Here is a 22,661-nt window from a genome sequence, read left to right on the forward strand (position 1 = left end):
TCCAGTTCACTGAAAGGCCTTGATAAGGACAAAATCTTGGGGTACGTTACTAAAACCATTTCCCAACTTTGCTAGGGTCTAGCCGTGCTGGTTCAGAATCAGTCAGGTTCAAACAAGAAATTTGCCAGGCAAATTTGAAGCAAAACAGCAGCTAGAAATCCTGATCGTTTATTATTGCAACAAGGTTCCAACTCCCAAGCAAAACAAGGAAGAGTAAGCCCAAAACAAAGGGCACATGGGTTCTTAAGAGTTCCCACAATTTCCCACAATACATTTCCCACAACATTATCAAAATATCATGTGTGTGTCACAGAAAAGGTGTGGTGTCAGGCAGAAATCTGAGATCCAGACACGACCCTGTCAATTATGCATGGTTCAAGTACCCACTTCAAGCAAGTTAATGAAAATTATCTACATATCCTTTTGTCAGGAAGGCATCTCTTGGCACCTTTATATGTTCTTCCTGGGTCTCATTTCCCTCTGACAATACCTAGTCTGGTCCCTTTGTCAGGGCTGTTAACGCCTGGTTTGGCAGTTGGGAGTGGTATCCTGAGTACATGATGATACATCTTGAGGATTATGGCATCCATGCTCCTATTCAGTCAGGTCCCCTCCCCTTCATCCCTGAATCACAATTTTCTATTACCTTTTGGAACAAAATAAAACCATCTATTTGGCTATTTTTGGTAAATTTCAGAAAATGGGGTTTGCTTGGCTTATTATGGCGCTGGGAGCCCTGTATAATGGAGGATGTATAGAAATCAGTGGTAGTGTGTGCACATAATGCTCTGTAGAGGAGCAGTTTCCTTTGCTCTGGAGCTATGCTGTTGTCAAGTCCTTACAACGCAGAACACAAGCTCAGAAGGCCAACGCTTCTGATGTGATGGTTGAATACCCTCCTTTGTCCTACACGTAAGTTACTCTAGTTCATTTGTGGTTTTTTTGTTTTGTTTTTTAAATTGTGCCTCATCTATTTGACTTGGCTATCTAAGATTGCACTAGTTCCAGAATGCAGTAATGCTGATAAATGAAGACAGTTCTTGAAAGGGATCTTCTTCTTTAAAAAAAGAAACAAAAAACAAAATGAAGAGCACTGCTTTTTTTCTAAAAAAAATAATAATGTTTAGGGATACTCTCATTTCCCTACTCATATTGAAATACTGCCCTCAATGTGGCTACACTTAGATTCACAAAATGTTTAGGGGTATGCATCCCCCTGCGTCCCCCAGAAAAAAGCACTGATGAAGAGTATCATTTGGTCTCACTGGGCCATGCCTCTAATAAAAACATTTGAATTCAAGGCCAGCAAGCACTCCAGTCAAAGGACTGTTTAACGGAACTTCTGCCTACCTTCAGACGGTCCTGTCAGGCATGCTGTGACAATATACTACTCTGAATATAATTTATTTTTCAGATGTCCACTGAGAAGCCAGCAATTTTCAAGTGTTGAAGCAATGATTCTTCAACACCAACTTCGTTGGACTGGTTATGTGGTGCAGATACTTGATGATAGTTTTCCAAAGCAACTACTCTATTCCAAACTTAAAAATAGAAAGTGTAATGCAGGTGGTCAACAATAGAGATTTAAAGATTGTCTCAAGGCAAATCTTTAAAAATGTAGTATCAACACTGACAACTGGGAGCGCTCCAGTTGGAGAACAGCCTTTACCAAAGGTGTCATGGGCTTTGAAGACACTGGAACTTAGGACGCAAGGGAGAAATATGCTAAGAGGAAGGCGCGCTTGGCAAATCCATACTGTGATCAACTCCCACCCAGAAACCAATGTCCCCATTGTGGAAGGACGTGCGGATCCAGAATTGGCCTCCACAGTCACTTACGGACTCACTGTTAAAACCATGTTTATGGAAGACAATCTTATTCGGCTACGAGAGATTGCCAAAGAAGAAGAAGAAATTGGGTCAAGCCATCAAGGTGGCACAGTCTGGTGCTCTCTGGCTAAGTGGGGCTTCCTGGGGTATCAGGTAGGGGTCTTTTGCAGTTGCTGCTTGGGATCCTTTTAAGACTAGAGGTGATGGGAGAGTTTGAACTCGGAGCCTTCTGCATGCAGGGGGGTCTGCTCTACCGCTGGGCCATGCCCCTAACACAGTGAGCTTGTTGGCTAGCTGGCGACATGCAAGCAAATTATTCCCTTTGCTGCAGGAGCTCAGTCCAAAATGCTCCATTTGCCCTGAAATAACTTTCCAATTACCTGACTGTTTCACAGAAATGCTGCTCCTTCTGCATTAGGCAATTCACAACCTAAGAGTAAAATATTTATCTCTTTCTCTCACTCTCATTTTAGATGGGCTTTGTGAACCAGAGGGGTCCCCCAGCTTTTTGATATAATTGTCTTCTTCCCTTTCTTTCGCTGCATGCTGCTTTTGAGCAGCGCAGTATTATCTCCCCACAAGAGCCTGCCTGACACAGCGTGGCAGCGTTTTAATGGTCAGAGAGCATTCTGCCGCTGAACTGAATGAAAGCAGGCTTAGTAGCGCCACGCAACATGTGCTCTGCAATACTTGCGAATGAAAAAGGGGTGTGAATTTGGAGCAAACTCTTTGGGGCTGACGGCAGAGGCTCTGGGGCCTTGCTGCATCGCTGTGTCTTTCTGCAGTCCCTGCGCCTGCATTTGAGACATGGCATTTATTTCAACAGACCCAATCTATTCTTCCAATCCCTTTGAAGAGGGATGAATGCTCCTGACCAGGTTCCTGTAATTAGCAGGGTGACGATGTTTGGTTTCATGCCATGGAAAATGCCCAAATGTGTCTTCTCCTCTGCCCATCAAGTCTGTTAAAAGGCAGAGGAGTAACTAAGGGCTGCTTTGTTGTTGTTGTTGTTGTTTGATATGTACTCGGAGTCGAGAGTGGATTTCATGCTCTTTATTCAGCTCATAGTGGCGAGGAGGAATGGAAGTTCCCCCAGAATGTCTGCTTTATATACATTATTTACACAACGGGCCCCACGTGGTTGGCTAATTTCGGGATTCTCCTGTAGGCCAATCAGGTTGCGGATTCACTTCCACCTGGAGCTGGATTGGGTGGCTCCTGTGGACCAATCAGACTGCTGCATTCTGGATCCTATTATTCTAGGACCAATCAGACTGCTGCATTCTGAATCCTATTGTTCTAGGACCAATCAGACTGCTGCATTTTGGATTCCTATTCAGTACATAACATTGTTTTTCCTGGCCAGTTGGCAACCAAACTTGGAAAAAAAGATGTAATCCACCTTAGTAGGTTTAAACACGTCTGAACATGATATGAATCATGGTTGGGCTCACAGCCTGGTGCAGGCTTACTCACATAGGAGCCAACCACAGGGGGCCGTGGGTGCTTGGGCACCCACAATAATATAATTGTGGGGGCTGGGAACCCACAAAGTCAATGAGAAAAGCCGGCAGGCAGCAGCGGTGCTGCCTCTGTGAGAAGCAGTTCATCTCCACCCTCCACAGCCAGCGAGCAAGGCACCCTTTTTTTTTGGGGGGGGGGGGACTCAGACACAGATGCAGGGTCTCTCTGCCTTGAGCCTGAGCCCTTCCCCACAGAAAAGGGTGCCTCGCTGGGTGCAGAGAGGAGGAGGAAGAGGACCTGCTGCCACTGCCGCCACCACAATGGGGACGTGTGATGTCACACACATATGCCTGCACTTTGTTCTAATGAGACATCACACACACACTACCTGTAGGCGTGTGTGTGAGGGAGACATCACAGTCCATGTTGCAGTGGTGGGCACCCACAATCCTGAGAGCAAGATGGCGCCCCTGCTTACTCAGAAAACATCCCATTGATTTCAGGGGCAGTTATTCCCTAGGAAGCATGCATAGGATCAGGTCAAGGATTGTTTAGTTGTGATTCCTGCATTGAAGACAACTGAAGACAATTGGACTAGATGACTCTTGGGGTCCCTTACAATTCCACAGTTATATTATATGACAACATGGCAGTTTATTCCATTTTCATTACATTTACCTAGCTATTAATTTCCGCGTTACAAATGAACTTCCAAACAATGTAAAAGCCAGCTCTGGAACTATGGTGGCATATCGTGGAACTATTGTGGAATATAACACATTAGTGTTAATATATAACACATTATTGTGGAATATAACACATTGCAAATGGATTTTCCCCTGGAAGCAAATAACTTGGAAAAGAGCAGTCAAATAGTGCAGCATTCCACTATAATTCCAGAAGAGGTTTTTAGATTGCATGAAAGCTCAAACATAATGTGGAACAGTTAGGGAAACTGTCATGTGACTGCAGCCTGAATCTGCTATTTTGAATCTGAAAAGCCTGGGCAAATACACACACACACACACACACACACACACAGACACAGCATCTGAAGCAACTGATGGCTGCTGTTGTACGTATGGCAGAAAGAAGGGCATTTCATAGTAGAGGTGCAATGGAAAAAAGATGCCTGCTATTGAACCTTAAATTGGACCATCAGGAATGGCTGAAAGACCGACGTTGTCTGGGTGGATCACATCTTGTGCAGATCTATTCCAGAAGATCTTCACTCCATAGGAGGAAACACTCCAGAGGATCACAGCTACTGCAGAGCTATATGCTCTTGTTCAAAAGTGTGATAGCAGTTGCCTGCATCTCTCTGCAGGCAGTGCTGGAAAGAACTATTCAACTGACAGCTAATTGTTGCCACTGACTGCTGCTCTGACAATGTTGTTATAGCGAACTCTGTTTCCTTGAGTGCAGCTGAACGAGGAGAAATGACATGAGGTGGCATCCCCTCAATCCCTTGTTGTTGGATATTACATGTATAGCAGATGCATCATGTCGTGTAGGTTCACTGCTGTCATTCTGGCTCAGATCTTTTGCCACAAACAAATAACACAAGCCCACAAAAAGACAACATCATCCACCGTAAGACAGCTCGGTGCTAAGAAGGCAAGCTCAGAGAGGGGGAAATGTTTGCTTTGGGCTTGGCAGAGGGGCTGGTCACCTGCTCTGCAACAGGGCTAGACCCAGTGTAGAATGGTAGAGCAGCAAGGCTTTCTGATTCAAATTTGTTTGACAGTAGCAGCAACCCGCCTCCCTAAATTAGTTTGCTGAAATGGAAAAAGTGTGAGGATGTGTGAGGCAAATATATCATTTTCAGTTTCTCATTGTTCCAATCTTAAGTTCAGTTCTCCACATCAGTTTGTGATTTTTTTTAAAAAAAGTTTTCGTGAAAATTCATAATTATATTTTTTTTACAAATTTTTCCTAGTGTACACATATTCATTTTTTGTCTAATGTGGTGCATTTTCCCATGCAGTTTTCACTAACATATACATTTACATACTCATGGTAGCAGAGCACAATCCGTTTTTTGCCCACCATATTTGGCTGGAAAACTCCATTGCAATGTGAATTTTGAGGGACGCCTGTGTTTTGGTTTGTGTGTCATTTCAGAAAGTGCAAATTAAGTAAGGTTGCCTTTAAATGCAAACTGAATCAAATTTCTTCCCCGTTGCTTGTGAGAGCCAGGAGTAGCTTTTTCTGTGAAAGGGCAGTGAACTCAGGAAATAAATTCCTAAGATGACCATGTCTTTGAGAGGCATGCTGTTGTTTAACCTTAACAGTGCAATCCTAATGCATGTCTAGTCGAAAGTAAGTGCTATTTAATTTAATGGGACCTACTCCCCAGTGGTGTGCATAGGCTTGCAACCTATTGATTTTATTTATTTGGACATTTATTGACTTCCCATTAATAGTGCCCTCTGACAGTTTATACAAAATTCAGAAACAATCTTGCAGTCCCTTTAAAGACTAACAAATTTATGGTGGAATGAATAATATTTTTATATATTTAATGTCTTATTGAAGCACAATGTCTGTTGCTGACAACCCAAAAGTATGGTTGCAGGGTACAAATACTATGACATTCATTTGTCTTTAAGGCGCCTCAAGGCTCCTTGATTGTTTTTGCTGCAAGAAACCGACATGTGTACTCTTCTGGATTTCCTTTTCCTTTTGCAAAACTCAAACCACATCAACAAAGGCAAAACAGAAAAATCAATGCAACGTCCATATTTTTTAAAAAACAGTTTAAGATCATTCCAAAAACAAGAACTAAAACCAGGCTGCACATAATTTGTTCCAAGGACTGAAGTATGGTTCTCAAAGGCCTGCGGTAATCTTCACTTAGCATTGAAAAATCTTAATATCGGTGCCAAGTGAGCTGTAGGGGAAGGGTATTCCATAATCAGGACACCACAACTGAAGAAGGCCCTCACTCTAAGGTGAAGCTGCCTCACCAGTTAGGCAGGAGAACCTGTAGAAGGGCCTCCAAGGAAGATCTGACAGTCTAGGCTGGAATATTCAGGAGGACATGATCCTTTGCATGTACACCCACACACCCTGAACCACCATTTTGCACTTCCCTGTAGCTGATGGGCTGCAATGATCCAGTACAAAAACAAAGTGCAAAAACCTAAGGTCTTCCCACCTCTGCCCTACAGCCATCTGAAAGAGCAAACAGGGGAGAGAAGGAATCAAACAAATGATTTGAAGCCGCCACCTTGTGATTGTTGTTTGTCAGGCGTAAATTGGAAAAAAAAATGAATTATTTGAGATTCAATTAATATTCACGTCTTGGCTGTCACGGAGATTTAATTCTCTGGGTTCCAGGCATCTTTTCTGAAAATAATAATTTCCCCTGCTGATTATTATCTTGCTTCAACTTGTCTAATTTCTTGCTCTGCTGAAGAAGAAAATTGGGGGAACCATTTATTGCCTAGTCAATCTGGTGTAGCTAAAACAATTAACATTGAAGCGATTAAGTTAATTTCCCCACAAAAGCACCAGATACTTTGATTGTAGCACCCAGCCCCATCTCCTTTAAATCACATCTGTGGGGACAAAAGGACAATGCGATGGAAATATTATTAGATCTTGGTGGGCTTGGGGTTTTTTTTTAGGGTGAAATTAACAAGTAAGGGCACATGCTGTGTGAGAAACCTCATTGCATTAGGGATGCATGGCAATTAAAGAGCTACTACAACTGTTGAGGGCTAGGACAGCCTTTTCACTTTTATAGACTCATTGGGCCTTTCAGAGTCTACAGCTAATTATATATTTTTGCTGGCAAGTAGCATGGAGAAGGTAGTTAGTGTCGGTTCTGTACAGTGTGGATTACAGTTCTGCTCTGAGACATGGTACAGTAATACGAAAAGCTTTTATTGAGAAGTCTATTTCCTTACTCTGTAGCTGGGGGACCTTTTTCAGTCTGAGGGGCAAATTGCTTTCTGGGGTCCAAAATGCCAGTGCTGAGTGGGGCCAGAGGAAAAATGGGTGGAGCCATTAATGCAAATTTTACTTTTGGACAGCCCACGAGTTTCTACAGACACTCCCACCCGCCTCTCTATTGCCCCCTCCATTATTAGAGTTCAAGGACACTTTCCAGCCAGGCAAAGATTATTGAGGAAGGTAAGAAGCAGAACCAGAAGGGACTGTGGCCTGGCCTTGGGGGATTCCCAAAGGTTAGACAGAAAAGCTTAGAGGACCACAATTGCCCCTCCAGGTCTAAGGTCCCTCATGGAAGGTGTTGACCCAGCATGTGGCAACTGAGCCAGTGTGGTGTAGTGGTTAAGAGCGGTGGACTCGTAATCTGGAGAACCGGGTTCGCGTCTCCGCTCCTCCACATGCAGCTGCTGGGTGACCTTGGGCCAGTCACACTTCTCTGAAGTCTCTCAGCCTCACTCACCTCACAGAGTGTTTGTTGTGGGGGAGGAAGGGAAAAGGAGAATGTTAGCTGCTTTGAGACTCCTTCGGGTAGTGATAAAGCGGGATATCAAATCCAAACTCCTCCTCCTCCTCCTCCTCCTCCTCCTCCTCCTCCTCCTCCTCCTCTTCTTCTTCTTCTTCATGGTGGATCCCATGCTAGGAATCATTAGGAAAGGGATAGGAGATAAAACTGCCCAGACTGCAATTTCGTTGTGCAAATCTTGGAAGACTGCGTACAGTTCTGGTCAGCTCCCCTTAAGAAAGGATATTGGAGAATTTGCAGAAAAGGGCAACAATGAAAGAAAAGGGCACAATGAAAGAGCCTGTGAGGAAAGGTTGCCACACTTGGAGCTTTTCAGTTTAGAGTAAAGTAAAGGTAAAGGTACCCCTGCCCGTACGGGCCAGTCGTGTCCGACTCTGGGGTTGTGCGCCCATCTCGCTTAAGAGGCCGGGGGCCAGCGCTGTCCGAAGACACTTCCGGGTCACGTGGCCAGCGTGACATGCTGCATCTGGTGAGCCAGCGCAGCACACGGAAACGCCATTTACCTTCCCGCTAGTAAGCGGTCCCTATTTATCTACTTGCACCCGGGGGTGCTTTCGAACTGCTAGGTTGGCAGGCGCTGGGACCGAGCAATGGGAGCGCACCCTGCCGCGGGGATTCGAACCGCCGACCTGACGATCGGCAATATCTAGGCACTGAGGTTTTACCCACAGCGCCACCCGCGTCCCTTTTAGAGTAGGGTTTCCCAAACTTGGGTCTCCAGGTGTTTTCGGACTACAACTCCCATCAGCCCTAGCTAGCAGAGCCAGTGTGGTGTAGTGGTTAAGAGCGGTAGTCTTGTAATCTGGGGAACCGGGTTCACATCTCCACTCCTCCACATGCAGCTGCTGGGTGACCTTGGGCCAGTCACACTTCTTTGAAGTCTGTCAGCCCCACTCACCTCACAGAGCGTTTGTTGTGGGGAAGGAAGGGAAAGGAGAATGTTAGCCGCTTTAGACTCCTTAAAGGGAGTGAAAGGCGGGATATCAAATCCAAACTCCTCCTCCTCCTCTTCTTCTTCTTCTTCTTCTTCTTGCAGGACCAGTGGTCAGGGATTATGGGAACTGTAGTTTGGGAAACCCTGGTTTAGAGGAAAGGTGAGTAAAAAGGGACACGATAGAAGTTTATAAAATTATGTATGGTGCAGAGAAAGTAGCTGGAGAATGTTTTTCTCCTTTTCTTATAATGCGGGAACTTGTGGACATGCAGTGAAGCTTAATGTTGGAGGATTTGAGACAGGCAAAAGAAAGTCCTTCTTCACACGGCGCATAGTTAAGCTATGGGATTTGCTCCCTAAGAGGCAGTGATGGCCACCAACTTGGAAGGGTTTAAAAGAGGATTAGACAAATTCGTGGAGGATAAATCAGTGGCTGCTAATGTAACTCCAGAGTCTTTTATGTTCTGCCTCCACAGTTGCAAGCACTCTACCTCTGACTACCAGCTGCTGAAACTGCAGGAGGGGAGGAGAAAGCTGTTGCATTCTGATCCTGCCTGCATGCATCTGGTTGGGTACTGTGAGAGCAGCAGGCCGGACTCGATGGGCCACTGGGGTGATCCAACAGAGCTCTCTACTTGTGTTCTGTAGGGCAGCTGAGAGAAGTCCAGTCTGTGCTTCACAACCGAGCGGCACAATTTATAATCCACTAAGCTGAGTACAGCCTACCACCCAAATATTGAGGTCTTCTAGGTGCTTGGCAACACTTCCCCCATCCAGCAGCATAATGGCCATGATACATAAACTGTGTTTGGCTTGACGGGCTACAAGTCACGCAGGCTTTTTTTATTATTTTATTAAAATAATTCAACATTAATACATACATATTACCAATATACAAACAAACATACATTTCATACAATCCTTAAAATTATTCATATATACCCACACTTAATCCCACACATGCTTCCTTTTCCCACCACCATCCCTCACCTCACCCTCGTGTTAGACTTCCAATCTACTCAATTGCAATTTCTTTCCACTTCTATTACTTTCTTTCACACACTTTTAAACCAACTTTCTACTTCTTTTTCTGTTACACAGTGTTATCCATCTTATTTAGTATTTCAGTATTTATAACAGAACTTGTTTATTCTAATAGGAGTTCTGATTTTTCAATATGATTTTGCAAATATCTTTTAAACACCTTCCAGTCCTTGTCTATCTTCTCTTTTGAGATCCTTCCGATTTCTCCCATTGTTTTGGATATATTGTAATACTCCAATAATTTGGCAAGCCACTCTGTTTTTTGTCGGTATTATGCCAGTTTTCCAATTTTTCACAATCAATAGCCTTGCGGCTACTGTTGCGTATAAATATAATGTCTTGTCACGCAGGCTTGCTTTGCTGCAAGATGTGGCCTGGTTAATTCAAAAGCGCATGCAATTACAAGGCTTTTTTTATTGCACTAAGCCACACACACAGGGCACTCTCTTGCAGCTTTGATGTTTAATCTAATTCCCATCCATCTTTTATTTAGAGTTCAGAGCAGCAGAGCTCAACTGACTTAAGGATGATGAACAATAAACAGTCACTTTTGCTCTGCCGAGCAAAACCTTGAGCCAAAAAGTGCCTTGATCATTAAAACAGGGTGGAGAAATGTTGGCCTCTTCTGCAAATCTCACCTTGGTTCTAGATCTTATGGGTAGCCTTGGGCAAGTCAGCAGGTACAAACAAAAGTTGTAAGTAACAATAAAGAGATTTTTGTAAGTCACTTAGAGAATTTTTTTCCTTCTGTGTTAAGCAACTAACAAGTTAAATTTTCTTATTAAGAATAATATATTTTTATTTTAATAAATATTTTTTATTAGATTTTCCATCAAAAATTTTTTTTTACAAAATTATACATCCATTTTTAACTTAAACCCTTTTTTCCAGAACTTCCCTCAGCTTGTCTGATAATTTTCCGTTTATTTTTTATCCTCGTCTCACATTTCCCAATATTATATTGCACTCAAATACTCTTAATCACATCATATTTTTTAAACAATATTTCTAACAGTAATTTCACAGAGCTTCTTGAAAACCAATGAACATTATTTGCTCATCACAGAAATTTTTGATATACTCTGTAAATTTCTTCCAGTCCTCGGAGAATCTCTGGTCACGTTGGTTCCTAATTCTCCCCGTCAATCTGTCCATTTCTGCGTATTCCATCAGTTTCATCCTCCATTCTTCTTTCGTGGGCATCTCTTCCTGTTTCCATTTCTGTGCCAGCAAGATTCTGGCTGCTGTTACTGCATACAAAACTAATTTCACATCTTTTTTTACTAATTTCATTATCCAGTATTCCCAACAAGAAAGCTTCTGGTTTTTTAACAAAAGTATATTTCAACATTTTCTTTAACTCATTATAGATCATCTCCCAGAAGCTTTTTACCTTCTGACATTCCCACCACATATGGTAAAATGTTCCTTCTGTCTCCTTACACTTCCTCTTATTAAGAATAATAATAGTTTTGCTTGCTCCTTTTTCTGCTCCTTGCAATAACGGTATGGACATCCAAGAGTTTGGTGAGCAACTGACAGCTTAATGAATGCAGAGTGGCAATTTTGTGAGAAGCAGATTTTTTTGCTGGCTGGCATAGCTGGTGCGAAGTTCTGAAATGAAACTGTACGTAGGAGTTCTGCCTACTGGTTCTTCCCATATAAGCTGCACTGAAAATATTGTCGCATTGTTTTAAAAATAAACGGCACTCAAAGCATTCCACAATCAAATAAGGACCTAGCGTGGGCAGAACCTCATGTTGTATTAGAAGCGATGAACTACATCTCCGCTGATGTGTCATTTAAGTGGTGGAGGTGACGCGAGATAATCCACAACAAACAATGCAAAATGTCTGCTTCACCTGGAAGGGGAAAGCTTTTGCAGTCTGAGGACCACATTCCAGCATGGTGAAACCAGCTGGGGGCCAACATGGCGGTGTTGGGCGAGACCACAGGGGCAAAGTGGGTGGAGCAATGGATGTGACAACTCTTACTTCCATACTACATGCACTGTCTTTTGTGTCTTGAATCTTCCAATGTTAAGCTTCACTGGATGGTCCCAGGTCCTAGTATTATGGAGAGGGTGGGAAAACTACCTCTGCCCACTTAAGCCACACCATATGTAATATAGTTACAGAAGCTGGGTACCACCCCCACTCTCTGTCGAGGGTTAGCAAGACTCCAGGGGATTCCAGGTGCTCACCCAGGGTTCGTGCTCCTTCGGAGAATTGAAGACACGGCAGAGACTGTCGTAGTTTTAAGAAATATGATTTAGTCACATGATTTTTCCACTGGCGTGCAGTCTTCCCTTCAATACTCCAAATAATGAAAATCCTACCATTTATTAATTTCTAGGGTTTAGGAGGGTCTCCCCAATCTATAACACCATTATACTTCATGCCACCCCTTACTCACTTCCGCCCCCCAACCAAACCCCATATGTTGTAACTTTCCCTCAAAGTGGAGTTGCTCCAGCCCCAATTGCTTCAGCTGATCAGTTTGGCTGCAGTTTCCTAGCTCTGTGATATTATTTTTCATGTCAGGCTACCAAAGCTGCCCACACAGTATTCCAAGCACGGTGGCACCGTAGATTTGCACAGCGGCACTGTGATATTGGCAGTTCTATTTGCGATCTCTTTCCTAATGATCCTTAACACGGAATTTGCCTTTTTTCACAGCTGCTGCACACGGGCTCGACATCTTCATGAAAACTCATGAAAAAGAGCATCTGATGCCATTTCTGTGCGTGCGATAGCAGCAAATAATCATGTGAGTTCTAAAGGCTGAAGGGGAGAGGGAATCTGACACACCTTCCCTCCTGCTGCATTAAAGCAGAAAAACATTTTCGAAAAGGCTTTGGACTTTACATGTTTGAGCACAAATTGTGTGTGGAAATGTTTTAAGGCAGCGAACCTCTGCTCTTTGCAGAAGAGGATTGTTGTGGTGAAGTTCCACAGCACATTCTCCTCCTGCCCCAGAAACAAGTATATGTGCAAGACGATCATAAAAATCATGCCACAGTAATACAATTTTGTATCGATTAGAGACAATCGATATGCTGTTCACTGTCCATTTCCATAGAGATGCAATATTCACGTTCTAGTGCCCAGTGGCGAAGCCGGGGGCTGAGAGCAGGCAGGGGCGTAGCCGGCCCCCTGGGGGCAATGTGTGCTGCCTGCGGGGGCATGGTGCGCATCCCGGGGCATGGTGCGCCGCCCGCGAGGGCATGGTGCACAGCCCGCAGGGGCATGGTGCGCATTCGGGCGGGGTGACACCTTGCCTGTGGGGGTGTGGCCCCCTGAAGAACCAGGGGTGTGCGCAGCGTGTGTCTGGGGGGCCCCGCCTTAATGGCACCCTATCAGAATAGTGGTGCCAGGGGCGGTTCACTCCCTCCACGCTCCTGTTCCTCCGCCAGTGCTATTGCCTCAGTGACGTGTGCTGTTTGTGTGGCATTTCAAGCATTACGCAGAAAGGCAAGTCAATTGTATTATTATTATTACCGGTATTTTTAAAGATAAAAATAAAATAAACTTCCTGAGGGAATTCCATGCAAGCAAATGGCATCTTCAAAGGAGGAATTTTCCTCAGGATCACAGCAGGAGAGGAAAGTGTTAAATCCCTCCTTCCTGCTTTCTGTGATTCTGATCATTTCCAGTGCCCTCCATTGGATGCTATTTGCATTTTTAAAAGGTGCAAGTTAAATGCAAAGACACATTTAACATTGCAGATTCCAGACACTCACACAGAACATTCACCACCTTCACTGGTTCTGATATAAGTGGAATATAAATTAACAAACAAACAACAAAATTCACTGGGGCACATTGTTTGCACATGCCTCAAACTTTTCTTAAGGAGGGATCTCTGAGCTCATTCCAAGCAGACAAAGCAAAAGCAACCTGCTGGTGGTTGGAAGGAAATCAAAACATGGACCTATATCTGACCAAAGATCATAGTTTTTCTAGCTTCTTAGATCTGAAGCAGCCTCGGCCTTGGCCCAGTACACCTGAAGAAGCCACCCCCATTGTTCAGCTCGGACAGGGAACCAGGCATAGGGCCTTCTCGGTTGTGGCACCTGCCCTGTAGAACGCCCTCCTATCAGATAAACAACTGTCTGACTATTAGAAGGCATCTGAAGTTAGCTCTGTATAGGGAAATTTTTTAATGTCTGATGTTTTACCATTTTTTTATGTGCTGTAAGCCACCCAGAATGGCTGGGGAAACCTAGTCAGATGGATGGAGTAATAATAATAATAATAATAATAATAATAATAATAATAATAATTCCAGCCTGATGTCTCTCAGATTTTTTTGGGACTCCCGTCACCTCTGACCATTGACTATGCTGGATGTTGAGAGGTGTATTCCAAATGCATTTGAAGGGCCTCAGGTTGGATTAAAAACAAACTTGACTTCAACTTGCTCCACTCTTTGGGAAAAGGAAATGCTAACACTTCCTTAGCAAGCTTTGTTTGTTGCCATAACAGACTTTACAGACGAGTTGCTGGGGCTGTTATGCAAGTACGGGTTATTGCCCAAAGAGCTAACAAATGGTTGTAATTATATCTATTCTGTAGCTTCCCAGCGGTGGCTCTGACAGCACGGGCAGCTTTTTCTGCACATCAAGTACTCCAGTTCTGTCCCGCCCCCTTTATTATACATCGTGAGAGCCTTTACACCCAGCGATTTCCATGGTCATCCAAGGAATTTGTGGGAGGCACTTTTTGCTTAACGCTCCTGTTGCTGCCGGCGAGCCACTTGCAAAATAAATAAATAAATTGGCAGGCTTTTATTATAGCCGCGTGTAAATAGCATGATTCCTGCAGCAAATTATAGTCTGCGCTCTCAAATTTCCTTCTGGTCTCGCGGAACCGTTGTTGAGGATGCATTTCTTCTAACCCCCCCCCCCCACTTCACGATGGAGTTTAAACGTTGGAAGGCTCTAGCAGCTTGCAAGTGAAGGAAAGAGGAAAAGGCAGGCTCGGGGCAGGATTGGCTTATCATGTGGAAAGGCTGATGTGCACCAAACCCGGAAAACTATAAGCAGGACATCCTGTGAACAGCAGCCCATGAGAAAATTCTACTCCATACAATGCACAAAAAGTTAAGAGGTTTGAATTGCCTTTTTGGAACCCTTCACCCATGACCAGAAGAAGTAGGAGAAGTCACAAAGCAGGGATAGAAGCTTCTCCAATGAAAGAAAGAGGAAATAGAAACAGAAACAACAAGATCATAACATGGTAGCTTTTCAAGTACAGTGTTGTTCATGCGTGATTCTTTTATTTCCCTGTCTCAGTGCCCATTAAGACCAGAGAAGTAATACCATAGCTATAATCCCCCGCAAGGCTAGAGGGAATTCCAATAGCCTTCTAAACATAAGGAGCAAACTGCCTGTAGAAAGGCCAAACTCTGTAATGTGTGGTCTAAATCAGGGCTGGGCCCCTGAGATGTCATAGGCCTCCAAATCCAATCATTCCCAGCCAACACTGCCAGTCACAAGGCATGATGAGAATTATAATCCAACAACATCTAGAGCAGCCTTCTCAATTCCCATTATCCCTTGCTATCATGACCAGTTGTCAGAGTTGTTTTTTTTAAATATATTTTTTATTAACAAGCCAATCAAATCACATCACATTAATTCCAAATTACACAGCCAAATTTTTAAATTTTTGTTGGGGGTACCCATGCTTCGAGCTCAGAAAGGGATCCAAACATCTCTCTTGCTGCTGCTTTGATGTTCACAGTTCTGTCCAAATAGTATTTACAGTTCTGTTCAATCTTCTCCTTGTTATTTTCCTCATCTTCTTATTGTTGTCATATATTCCTTTCTTTGTGACCTCTGTTAGTCTCCACAAGCGGGTTGAAAACAATTATATCCTGTGTGGATTTTACTCCAAGAGCCATATCAAGACAGACAGACGCCATTTCCGCACCTCCGTACAAAACATTCCCAAAGTCTGTCCATTAATTCCCACAGGCCTGCCAGTCTCTCCTCAATCATCTCAGGGGCCCCTGCCAGGTCAAACTTACAGTCCAATATAATAACAAGCCATGGTCCTCCTCCCCCTCGATCATCCTGTAGTCAGGTCTGCCGTAACAAATCTCTTTTTATAACTGCATCACAGAGACTTTTCATTCCTTTCCAGATATTCCCACAAGCCATGTCTTTGATTAGTAATTTATTTCCACACAGCTCTTAATCATCCTGCTTGTAATCAGTAATTGCAACGATTCTTCTTGGGGGAAGGATTGTTAGGTACTCACATAAGATAAAAAAAGAAAAGCCCCCCCCCTTTTCAGTCCCGTTCCGACATACCGATCCTTTGATATATCTTCTTCTTGATTTATTGTTGAATCCAGCCCGTCGCACCACTTCACAGAGATCACTTCAATTAGCAGTCTTATCTCCCGATCTTCTCTCGAAATATGTGCATTTGCTTCTCTCTAATTGTTTATTTTGAGCTCCTGCAACCAGGCTGCGTGATCAGAGACAGCGTCAGGGAGAGCCGTCCCACACAAGGGCTGTGCGCCTAGTGCCCTCACCCCCTTCTTTCGAATCAGGGGGTGATTTATGGCAACCGCAGGTGAGGCAGTGTTCCCCATTCCCTTGGGGTAACAAGGGAGGCTGCATACACCCATATCAGCCTCTTAATTACCTCGTGTGAGACGGAGAGATGGTATTGTTGGCCATCTTCCAATGCGCCCCTAGCAGCCCCCCCGACCAGTTGTCAGAGTTAAAGGGAGTTGTAGTTCAAGCTGGGGACCCAGAGGAAAGCAAGCACCAGCAGAGCTGCCCCTTTGCTGGCCAGTGGCCAATCAATGGGGTCAGACTGACCTCCTACTTCCCACGATGTTCTCCCTGTGAGGTAGGGGGTAGAGCCCCCTTGGTGCTCTGGCTGGTGTCTTCAGAAGAAGAAGAAGAGTTTGGATTTGATATCCCGCCTTTCACTCCCTTTAAGGAGTCTCAAAGCGGCTAACATTCTCCTTTCCCTTCCTCCCCCACAACAAACACTCTGTGAGGTGAGTGGGGCTGAGAGACTTCAAGGAAGTGTGACTGGCCCAAGGTCACCCAGCAGCTGCATGTGGAGGAGCGGAGACGCGAACCCGGTTCCCCAGATTACGAGACTACCGCTCTTAACCACTACACCACACTGGCTCTCAGAACAAATTGGGTGAGGATGCAGGGCATGGATGCCTGAAGGAGGGGGGGAAGTCTCTTTGAAGAATCAGAAATTACTGTATAGATGGGATGTGCTAGATGCATACTGCCCAAAGACCACAACTAGCTTCCTTTGGTATAAATGCTTCTGTCTTCTCCTACAGCAAATTCAAATAGCTTTCTGGCGTCCTAGAAGGATTAAAGATAATATAAGATCTGTTTCAGATAAAAAGTTCTGCTACTGCTGATAACCCTGGGCTACCAAACCAGCCCACAGACACATGTGCTTAAGACAGCTTGGAAACAAAAGGACTTGAGAGTCAGCGCCTGGTGGGGCAGATAAAGATTATAGTCCTTATGTCCCAGATTAATTCTGCATCTCCTCACCAAGTTGCTAGCTCTCTGCGTGTCTAGAGGATCTCTGTAAAGATATCCTTTGATCCGAGTGTTACTAATCTTCGTGACTAATGCAAAAGTGCTTTTTCGAAAGGAGAAGCTGTAATTTGCTTGCTATGAAATCTAATCAGAGAGGGCCGGAACGTAACTTTATAGCAACCACAAGGAGATGGAACATTGTACAAATAAGGGATCTTGGGACAAGCTACTTAAGTAATTCAATTTCGGAACCAAAACAGATTACGCTGTTTGGAAGAAAACAAAACTGCTGTGAAGGAAAAGGTCCAATCTCTCCCCACACCCTTTCCCTGTTGCTTCCAACTTTATTCTAGAAGTGGAGACTGGCAGCAGCATATTTCTAGCTGAGACGTTTGACTAGAAGCGATTATTCTTCTAGGTGACATTTCGCTGTAATTACACGGTTCTTCAGTTATACTGGAGATAATCATCAGCGTGACCTTCAAGCGAGGGATGTGGAAAGTGCCTTATAAAAAATGATAGAATTTCCGGCTTTAAACTATTCTGGGTATGGAAGCCAAAATTGAGGAGGGTTGGGGGACATCTACTGCTTACTGCTGTAAACTGTTAGATGAAAAAGATATATAAATATGAACTGAGAAGACGTGAGGGATTTGTTTGTACAAATCATAATGTCTGTAACACATCGGCCTTCCTGTATTCTGGGCAAGGGAAAGAAGCACACTGAAAACATGGCCTTCAGTTTCCGTGCTTCAGCCTTTTGTGCTGTGTTGGATCATGCGAGGATAGTTTTTCTTCATTCTCTGCCTCCACTACCTTGACCAGGAGCCCATGAGTTCACTGTTTTATAAAGGGCACACATGGTACAGTCCCAAAGCCGAGCACATTGGTAGTGCCTCTGGTGAGGGACATGTCGTGCTCCTTCTGGGGTCATTTGTGTATCTTTGGTCCCTACCCTGCACTCAGTTCTCACCTGTGGCTCCTAGAAGCTGTCAACATGCGGCAGTGGCCACATCCCGGAAACGGTTTTGACTGGCAAGCTAAACCAGGTGAAGGTAGATGATAGGTCTCAAACCCTTGGTGAGTCAACGACTTCACTTGTGTGTGAAAACAGTCTCTGGCAGGTTGAGTGGACAAGACCAATAGTGAGTCCAATGGTCAAGAAGGCAGCTTCTGCATGTGCTGTAGAGGGAAGTAAGGGGCAGATAGCTTGTCAACCTGGGAAGGCAGCCCATTTAGGAGGAAATCTCTGGTCCTAAAGCTTAGCTACCTTGTGGGATGCCTTTGGGAGAAGAAAAAGCTAAGGAGGAAACCCTACACAAATCTGGAGTGGAGTCCCTAAGATGGTTGGATGGCGCTTTGTACTCCTCCTCCTGGCAACTCCTGCAGCCAAGATGGTGCCAAATGTATTGCTCTGCTTTCCTTTGGACCACATCAGCGAGGCTGAGAGGGGTAGACCAGGACCTCCCTACAGACTGCCCATGCTTGCATCCCAGGGAAGCTGGTGCTGCTGATGCAGTAGTTTGACTTCACCCCCGGAGGCGCCCTCCATTGTCTCTTGACACAGATGCCAAAAAACACAAGACCGTCCATGGAATTCAATGCATAATCTAATGTGATGTTACAACATGGCCAGTGCTAAATGCTGAAAGGTTTAGTTACCACTGGCAGTGGGGGCAATAGCTATGGGCTCCTGCAAATCCTCAAGCAGAAGATGTCTGAAGTGCCACAGCAGAGGACTCCCTCCCCCAAGCATGGGAGCCAAGGGGGTACCTTCAGGCCTTCTTCTCAAAGCCTAGTTAGTGCTTGCCCAGCTTTGGAAACAAGGGCTCTAGGATGCTGCCAGAGCCTTATTCCTCTTTCCCAAAACCCAGTGCCACCCTTACCTATCTTTGGGAAGGTGGCGAAAGGGCTGCAGGTGGGGAAAGGGTGTCAATTTTTGGTCACACACAAGGCGTCATATTATCAAGGTCCACCCCTGGCCACAGGTGCTCAATTCCCTGAAGCAGAATAGAGCTGGAGTCAAGGAAGCATATCTGCTACCTCATATCAAATCCTGCATATTATTGTCATAAAACTACTTTGAGGGATTTATTAAAAGTGCTGTATAACTTTTATGAAGTAAGGAACAATTATTATTATTATTATTACTATTCCAGCCCTTCCTCTCAAAGGAACCCAGGGCAGCAAACAACAAAGTAGTTCAACAATTCAATTAAAAAACATATTTAAATAATGAAAAAATAATAACAAAATCAAACTGTCACAAATTCTCCCAGTGAATAGTGTCAAAGTTGCCGAGAACAGTAGTTCATTTAGAAATCAAGTATCTCCAGCAATCAAGGTAGACCTTTTCATTGCAACCCCAAAAAAGAGAGTTGGTAGAAAGGACTGATAAGATGCTTCATGTTATGTGCTAGTCTTCGATTACAACAGAAGCCTGCATAAACTGCACCCACGGAGGTTCAAAGAGGGTCTTAGAGCACCCACCAGAATGATAAGATGCTTATGAAGAAGCAAACTTCTCTCCCTGCCCCCCCCCCCCGGTTTGTATTAAGCTCTCACCATCCTCAAACAACATGAAGGCTTTGCCAGAGCAATATGGGAAATGAACCAATGGAGAACATTAAAGAAGAGTGATTTTCAGTTTGCAGAGGTGGGTGATTATCTTCTAACTGTAAGCCAGCAAATAAGGGGCACAATCGAGGCACAACTGAGTGCTTCTGAGTCCCATTCATTTCGTTGTTATCAATGGCACTTAAAACATGCTTGGGAACCACAGGTGCAGCACAGGTGCCTAGGTAATGCCAAGAGCAAACTGGATGCATTGATGTAGCTGCTGGACTGCAGCCTTAATCTGTGCTTTCACCTGATCGCATGCCTGAGCTGCTCCTCTTGATTTCAGTAGGTTTCAAACACCCGCACACACATACCCAACCTGGGGTTTAGGTATTCTGGAGAAGCCTAGCCAAATGGATGTAGGAATGTCATAACCCAAGCATATTGGATATTTATGTGGCTGATATACAGGCTGAATATTAGGGGACATTTGGTAACCCAGTTGGGTAGAATACCTGATTTGAATGCATGACGTCCGAAGCCCTGGGATTAAATATAAATAAATACAAATTTACATATTCAAGTATGGCTGCAGCATCTTTTAACTTGGGCCTGGTTTCTGATATGGACTACAGAAATGGTGCAATAGCTCCTTGTTTCTGACCTGTGCACAGGAGTAAAGACAGCCTATTTTAGTCTGCAGCTGTTGGAGGAAGGAGGCCGATTACATTTCATAGCCATGATATTGCTTAAAAGACTCCAGCGGTTCCTCTGCTGAGCCTTTGTTAGATCAACTGCACTTTTCTTCACGTATCATGATGACTACGGCCGTGGCAAATTACAGTCAGCTCGCAGCTGTGTGGAACAGAACATTGAAATGGAAATAATCTGCAAGCGGAAAAAAAATTATTTGCCGGGGGAAAAGAAAGGTTGTTGGCTTCTGAATTGTACAAGGAGGTAGGGGGGAAATATATCCAATATAGGAAAACAGGCCACTGAGCTACCTTTGTTCAGCAGTACAAACTTGGGGGTGGCTGCATTTCACAACAGCAAAAATGAGGTTCTCTTTATTACTAAAGAAGAAGTCAGACATTAAAATAAGTAGATAAAAACATGGCATTAATGAAAGGGCGGCTGCTTTCAATTATCTGGTAGATCTTTTCCTTGTCTAATATCCCTGGTGTGGTATATATTCTGGTATGTAGCTCTGTGCAGAGAGCCAATGTGGTGTGGTTGTTAGAGAGTTGGACTAGGACCTGGGAGAACAAGGTTCAAATTCACACTCCCTGAGTGAGCTTGGGCTAGTCGCTGCCTCTCAGCCTAGCCCACCTCACAGGGTTGTTGAGAGGATAAAATTGGAATAGGGGAGAGCTGCATAGACTACCTTTAGCTCCCTGGAGGAAAGGTGGGTTATAAATGACATAATAAAATAAAATAAAATAAAATGGAGGCATGTATGTGTTATGTTTCCAGTGGTCTGTGTTTGCCTGAGCTTGAGTCTAGACTAAGGATTCTGAGCGCCTGTGTTCTGATTTGATACATGATATCCAATCACAGAACCTTTCAGGATCTGGGTCTCTGCCATTGGCCCTTAAACTCAGAGATATGATTCGTAGCTTGGAAGTTTAGACAGCCAATCATGTTGGGAGTGGGAGTAGCTCAGGCCTTCAGAAATATATATAAGCAGCTGTTTTGCCCCTGTTGTCCAGTTCTGTTATTCAGTAAAGGTTCTTGTTGTTACTACTGTGTCTTGTCTCATGGGAACCCACCTACACTTCGGTATGCATTGGTTTCCCCACCTCTGTTCCATTCTAAGTGCCTGGAGTCATCAGCGTTTCTTATTGTGATGTACTTGCTGCTCTCTGCTGGTGGTGCTCTGAGGTCTACATTGTGTTGGTAGATGAGTTGTGGGAAGACTGGGGAAGGAGGAGAAATTTTTCTCTTTTCACATTTAACTTGCACTTCCCAAGCTGACACATCAACCGAAATGCAGCTATCTCTTGAAAAAACCCCACAGCTTTCTGAATTTGGCAAGGCAGTTCTGTAACCCAAAAGGGTGTACCTTATGGGCAGAGTGCACCAAAAAAATGCATATCTTAGTGCATAGTTTGGCCACATGGAGATGTGCAGATTTTAACTGCGAGCAGTTAAAATTCAATTGTATACTGTTGCATGGAAACCACTTCACGGATGGTGAGAAGTTTTAGGGATGTAGGGCCTATGTAGATTGGCTTTGCTTTGGAGAGAGGTCACTGAAGGATTAGTAGGACTAATACACCTCTGTGTATTTGTGAATATTCAGACTGATCCTGGGTGGAGGCACACCACTCCAACAGACAACCCAGATCCACTGCTTGTGCATCCGATCTCCAAAGAGATGTCCAGAATCCCAAGATGCATTTAGGTAAAGGTAAAGGGACCCCTGACCATTAGGTCCAGTCATGACCGACTCTGGGGTTGCGGCGCTCATCTCATTGGCCGAGGGAGCCGGCGTACAGCTTCCGGGTCATGTGGCCAGCAGGACTAAGCTGCTTCTGGCGAACCAGAGCAGCACATGGAAATGCCGTTTTCCTTCATGCTGGAGTGGTACCTATTTATCTACTTGCACTTTGACGTGCTTTCGAACTGCTAGGTTGGCAGGAGCAGGGACCGAGCAACGGGAGCTCACCCCATCACAGGGATTCAAACTGCCGATTGGCAAATCCTAGGCTCTGTGGTTTAACCCACAGCGCCACCTGCAATATCCCAATTCAGCTATGTATTTTATTACTATGCCATTTCTTTTCAGCTACAGCCATGGGAAAAGACCCCTT

General features: G+C 44.4%; 1 long non-coding RNA gene across 2 annotated transcripts in view; it reads left to right on the top strand.

Annotated features, from left to right (window-relative positions):
* Nucleotides 1–22,297, top strand: part of LOC310682307 — a 31,221-nt gene extending 8,924 nt beyond the window's left edge. The window contains exons 2-3 of one of the 2 annotated variants that reach the window (XR_014513858.1): nucleotides 12,431–12,521; nucleotides 22,151–22,297. This is a non-coding gene — a long non-coding RNA (uncharacterized lncRNA). Of the gene's footprint in view, nucleotides 1–12,430; nucleotides 12,522–14,329; nucleotides 14,550–22,150 lie in introns of those variants that run through there. The other variant, XR_014513859.1, reaches the window with a different exon arrangement.
* Nucleotides 22,298–22,661: the final 364 nt, after the last annotated feature.

This window comes from Podarcis tiliguerta, assembly GCF_965153285.1.
Source record: "Podarcis tiliguerta genome assembly, chromosome: 7".
Classification (NCBI taxonomy): Eukaryota; Metazoa; Chordata; class Lepidosauria; order Squamata; family Lacertidae; genus Podarcis; species Podarcis tiliguerta.